Here is a 6,266-nt window from a genome sequence, read left to right as displayed (position 1 = left end):
AAAGAAAGAAAGAAAGAAAGAAAGAAAGAAAGAAAGAAAGAAAGAAAAAGGAGGGAAGGAGGGAGGGAGGGAGGGAGAGAGAGAGGGAGGGATAGAGGGAGGGAGGGAGGGAGAGAAAGAAAGAGAAAGAGAGAAAGAGAGGAAGGAAGGAAGGAAGGAAAGAAGGAAGGAAGGAAGGAAGGAAGGAAGAAAGAAAGAAAGAAAGAAAGATTTAAAAAGAAAAACAGAAACAGCAACAACAAAAATCTAAATTAATCAACATAGGCAATCCTATAAATACCTAATTATGCACAAAAGGAAATAGAAAATACTGTGTTATATCTTTATCTACTAACTTGTAAGGATATTCATGAAAAACATGATAAGATAAAAAGTAGTATTCAGAAATAGTTGTAGTATAATTCAATTTTGTAAAAAGTCCACAAACAAACCACCCAGGTAAGAATACATGGTGTGAGTATGTTTGTATGATTAAAAGAAAGACATGAAAGGACATAAACTAAGCCCTTATTGTTAGTTGAACTGTGTGTTTTATTTTTACTATAATAATATACTAATTTTATAATTAAAAAATTAAAATATAGATAATCCAAAATTCTCTTATGAGATTCCATCTCCATGATTGGTTGAGTCACATAAATGAAATGAAAATTAATATTGTTCGACTATTTTGCGAATGAAGTTTCAATAGTATATGCATTTTCACAAGAATGAATCTTATTTGAGCCCCCAGAGAGCAAAAACAAATTGTAAATAGTAAGAAGCAAATAGAATAAATTGCTCCAAGAGAGTTTTGATTAGATAGTGAATGAACATTCTCAGGGTAACGGAGGTCAACAGCTTCTATTATTGCATATGAAATATATTCAGCAAATGACACAATCGGAGAAGAACAAAAATTGTTTTGCAGGAAGCCATGGTGACATGAGCAATCTTTTCTTTAACTGACTATGTATTGTATTACATTACATCTTCACTCTTCAGTATTACAAGTATTGATGGAAATGTTTTTTTCTGGACTAGTATTATCCTGCTGAGATTTCTGAAAAAAGAAATAAGTAAAATGCTTATAACTAAAATATATCAGATCCTCTTTTCCATTATTTAGAGAAGATACTATTGTAACAAGGAAGCCCATTGTATTTTTATCTGCATTTCCTGGCATGGTATGGAAAAGATGTCAACTTCTTCACCAGTTTCCTTCTTCTCACCTCTTTATTGCAGATGTTTGAAGTTTAAAACAGATATGCTGAGGAAAGAGTACATTATACTGAATACACCATCTCAACAGGACAACTAGTGTGTCCTTTGGATATAGGACCTGTCCTCACCTCTATGGCAGTCACTTAATGATTCCTACAGTATCAGAACCAGAAGGTAGAAGATAATCCCATTTTATAAGATCTACTTGGGATTCTTTAAGTTTTAGAATAGCAGGCCATATGGCATTCTCTGGTTTGATTTAAAATCATGAACAAAACATATATCCTTTATTTCATTTTATTATTTTTTTAATACTTTTAATTTGATGCTGGTGTATTAGGAATGTCTGTGATGCCTCAAAATTTTTGAGGTAAATATGTAATAACCAAAAAATATTTATAGCCATAATAATGATAAATAGAAGTACTACAACAGATTGTATTTGGGAATAATAAAGATAGGCATATGTCTTACAAGTTGCGGGAAAAATACATCAACACCCTGTAGCATATTGTTTTTCAGCAAATACGGGAAATAGCACAATATTAATAGAAGACGCTTATCAAGGCAGAAACCAAACTGTCATTTGTTCCAGCTCAGGATACCGCCAGTTGGTACATTTTTTAGGTGGGAAATAGCTGTTCAGGTACATCAAACAGGCTGTGAGGCAAAAGTAGATTATGAGGTTTTTTATTCATATGTCATTATAATTTTAATTCCTTCATCCTCTTCTAGTGTTTTGGAGTCTCCTCTGCTTTAAGTGCACATTTTATGTCTATCTATCTATCTATCTGGGTTTGGAGTCTTTTCTGTATCTCTTACATAATATGAATACATAGGTAGATGATAGAGAGATAGAAAGAAAATTTGAGATTCTTTTGCTCTCATAGGTATTAGTAAATTAGCCATATATAAATAAAAAGTAGGCCCATAACAGATGCATTGAGAAAAATGAGAGCAATTTAGACTAAGGAAGTACTTTTCTCTAAGAATAGAAGTTGCCACCAATGTATGTGCTGATTTGTGAGGTTGGGGAAGGGGCTCTTTTTTGGAGGCTATAGATAAAAGTTTGAAATATCTCCTGTCAAATGGAGTTCCTGCCTTGACAGAAGAGATGGGCCAAATAGCCTCTAAACCTAACCCCTGCATCAAACTCTATGGTTGTACTTTCTATTCAAATTAAGTTATCATAATTCAAAATCTATTATTATAAGCCCAATGAGCTAAAAGTTATGTGAGAAATGAATACATCATGGTGTACCATACAGAGAAATGCAGTGTTAGAGCACAAAGAAATACACCTGAATCCTACTCTTAGATCCTTAATTTTTCTGCCACCAAAATTCTATGAGTGTAGGGAAGTTTCTTAAGTATTCTGAGGATTATTTTAACACACACACAACATAAATGCATATACACATAAATAAATTCTAGGCTAGTCTAGGCAAACATCCAGGATCCAATCAAAATCCATGCATGACATTTGGTTTTAATGTCTCGTTTGTTTATTTTGATTTAGAAAGGTCCAAGCACAATTATTTTTTTTTTTTACATCTAAGACAATGATGATATTGACATTTTTAGAGTCTAACCCAGGTATCTTATAGAATGTTCCACAGTCTGGATTTGATGGATTGCTAATAATTTGCTTCAGATTAAATATTTTGGCAAGAATTCCATATAGGTAATGTCTTGTACTTCATATTACATTCTACCAGGAGACACACAATATTAGTTTGTCCCATTTTGATGATGCTAAATGGGATCCCTTGGTTTAGGTGGCATGCACCAAAAGATAAGGTTCATTTTTGGTTCTACAATTAATTAATGATCCATAAGTGATAGTTGAGACCATGTGAATATACTTGGCCTTAACAGCTTTTAATCAAGAGTCTACTGACTATCCTTACTTGTATCCTTAAGAGTATCAATTATTATACTGGTGAATGTAAAATAGTGATTTTCTAGTTCCATAATTCCCTGTGCCTTTGTTGGTATTCTTCTGAAAAAAGGGTCCCTCCAACTTTAATTCTGAGAATTGTAATGGATTCATGAATTATTTTCTTAAGTGTTAACTATCCATTACCATCATTTATTCTTTTGGATACTCTCCTTGCACAGATTTGGCCAGTGGGAGCCCTTCAAGCCAGTTCATCTGAACTTTTTGACATGGCTCTGCCAGTTTTTAAGAATTCTTTTGATTATTCTCACAAGACATACCCAACAAGGACTCACCTTGTTTTTCCCCTATCTCAGACCTGGTATTAGTCATTTCTTCAAGGAGTCCTGGTTCCTTTTCAGTAGGGGATTGTATTTAGGAATATCTAAGCACTAGTTATGGCTGTTGCTATTGTGGTGTCTTTGCATTTAAATTTTGAGATACTTTTGGTGAAATGAGCTAGGATTTATATATATTGATATAATCATATTGCTACAGTATTGTATGTATATACGAAGACATTGCTAGAGTATTGTATGTATATACAAAGACCTATCTAATAAAATGTTTCAGAAAAACTGACTATAGAGAAAATAATGAGCTTTGCTTTTCTGAGCCAATCTGAGAATCTGTTTCTTTAATATGTGAATAAAACCCATTCACATTAATGGATAGGACTGAAATAGTTGCTTGAAACTCTACCATATTATTCTATATTACTCTGATTCTTTCTCTGTGTGTTCTTTTTTGTTTTGTTTTGTTTTTTGAAAGTGTTTCTAGTTTTATCATGGTTGTTACCTTTACATTTTTATAATGCTCTCAGTTTACCCCTTCCTTATTTTGGCTTCTACAAATTGGATTGCCATATTTAAATGGTATCCTTTGGCTCCCACCTATTACCTAGTTATGTTGTTTTATTTTTTTCAGAATATATAGTATTTACCTAGTGTTTTTCTGCCCTTGTTCCCATCTTAGTGTTAGCCTTGAATCTCCAATTGAATGTATTTAATTCTCACTAGGAATCCCTTTGCTGAAGTTTCCCCAGTCTTGTCTTGGTTGGATAAAACTCATCCTACAAAATATTCTTCAGGAAGGCTTCAAGAATACAGTATTCTTTGAGTTCTTGTACATTATTTTTTTCCTTAGTCTCAGGTAAAAGCCCAGCCTCACATACATCGATGTACTTTTAATTTTAGCCATATGTACAATGGACAGATGCACACAAGTTCAGAGTCACCTTGCACTGAGAATTTGGTCCCAAAGTGCAAACAATGTATGTATTTTCATCTTCTCCCCCAGACCTTCCTTGATGTTGCAGTCAGCATACAAGTACAACCAAATGGCAAAAGAAATAATACCTTCTCCAGCTAAAGCTCTACCAAAGGACAATGGAAGAAGTGGATATATTTTCCACCCTCCCCTCCTCAGAATACCTCTGGGAGGTATTCTGCACACCCCTCAGCAAATGTGGTGAATTACGTGCCCACTGCTCATAGAAGTACTTCCCTATTGCACACTTAGTCTTTAACTACTTCCCTAGTTATTCTCCCAACTCCCTCCCTCCAACTTTATGGAGTCACTTCCCAAATAATTAAAACTGCACTTAAGTGCTTATCTCAGGTTCTGTTTTCAGGAAAACTCAAGCTAAGAAAGTTGGTACAAGAAATTATTCTAAAAAGCACACTCTATGATGGGGTTCTAGAAAAGAATCACTCATCAGTCATGTGACAATAAATACTGCCTTGTTTGTAGTGATAATCCCTAGTGTGTTATTAAAGGGATCTAAAGTCTCAAGGTGGTGAGGTTGTTAAACTGCTTTTTTATTCAAGACCAAAGAATTAACCTACTGTATTCATTAAGAGGTCTCAGAGGATATTCCTTTTATCAAATCAATAATGAAGGAATTAATGTGACAGCATATTTGAGAAGCACTGTGGTGGCTGCCACTTATAACTCAAAATTGACAGAAAGAGATAATACCTTGGAACTGATCTCATTAGTTTAATGTGAGTCATAGAACTCTGGATAAGAAAAGTGAAAGCACTTAAACTACTCATGTGTCTGAGGCAAGGTGGATATAATTGACATCATGAGTAGTAAGGTTGAAATAGAAACCAAGGATCCATTAATAAACATGGTACACAATGAGTGGATAGTCAACAGGGTAACTTTAATTGTTTTTCCCGGAAAAAAAACCTAGTGAATGGAAGTTCCATCTAGTTTCTAACTCTTGGTAAATTCTGAGTCAGAGGATATGAACTGAAAAGGAAGTTGATTTCCCTTGAAAAAGAGCCCTGTAATATCACCACAAGTAAGTATTCTCAATCCTTCTCCAAACGTACTTGCTGACATTTATCAGACTAACTGTATATACTGGGGAAGGGAGATCTAGATTATATCTAGATTATTATTATATATATATAATCTAGCTTATATAAAACACTGTGGTGACCACCAAGTTAGACTGGCACATATGAAGTACAGTTGATAAATGTACTGTTGCCAAATTTGTCTGACAGAGAGTCCAATGAATCTGTAGCTTCAATTTGTGGTTATTTACCTAAGTCCTGAGTATGGAATTAGTATAGATATACCTTTCAGCTAACAGAACCCTCACTTTGGTTCCTGGACCTATAGAAAAAAAACATTAGTAACAGTCAAATGGAAATGCCTTAAACTGGTCTCTCCCCAGCCAAAAGAAGCTATACTATATCAGGGTGGCATTGTAGAGAGTAGAACTACTTTCAGTAGTTTGGATACAGAATGGTGGTTCCCAGAATATCCCTGTTCATTTTACCTGCATAACCTCTGTAAAAATAGATGGATCATAATAGACTAAAAGGGACTATGATGTTAATTAATTAAATGGCAGCCCCAATAGTGGATATTGCACTGGTTATAGTTTCTTTATTGAAACAGATAAACACAACCTCTGGCTCTTTTAATAAGGCTATTGATTGGAGAAATTACCCCCACCTGACCGAAGTAAGAGACATCCATCCAATAGCCCAGAGAACTTTTTAAGTGGTTTGAATGAAGAGTGGGGGCTCATCTACTTACGACATTAGTGGAAGCAAAAGGAAAGTTTTTATATCTGATGTATTTTGGCTAGATGAAACCAATT

This window comes from Monodon monoceros, unplaced genomic scaffold (assembly GCF_005190385.1).
Source record: "Monodon monoceros isolate NGI ecotype Baffin Bay Population unplaced genomic scaffold, NGI_Narwhal_1 Super_Scaffold_21, whole genome shotgun sequence".
Classification (NCBI taxonomy): domain Eukaryota; kingdom Metazoa; phylum Chordata; class Mammalia; order Artiodactyla; family Monodontidae; genus Monodon; species Monodon monoceros.
Note: the sequence above shows the minus strand (reverse complement) of the source record.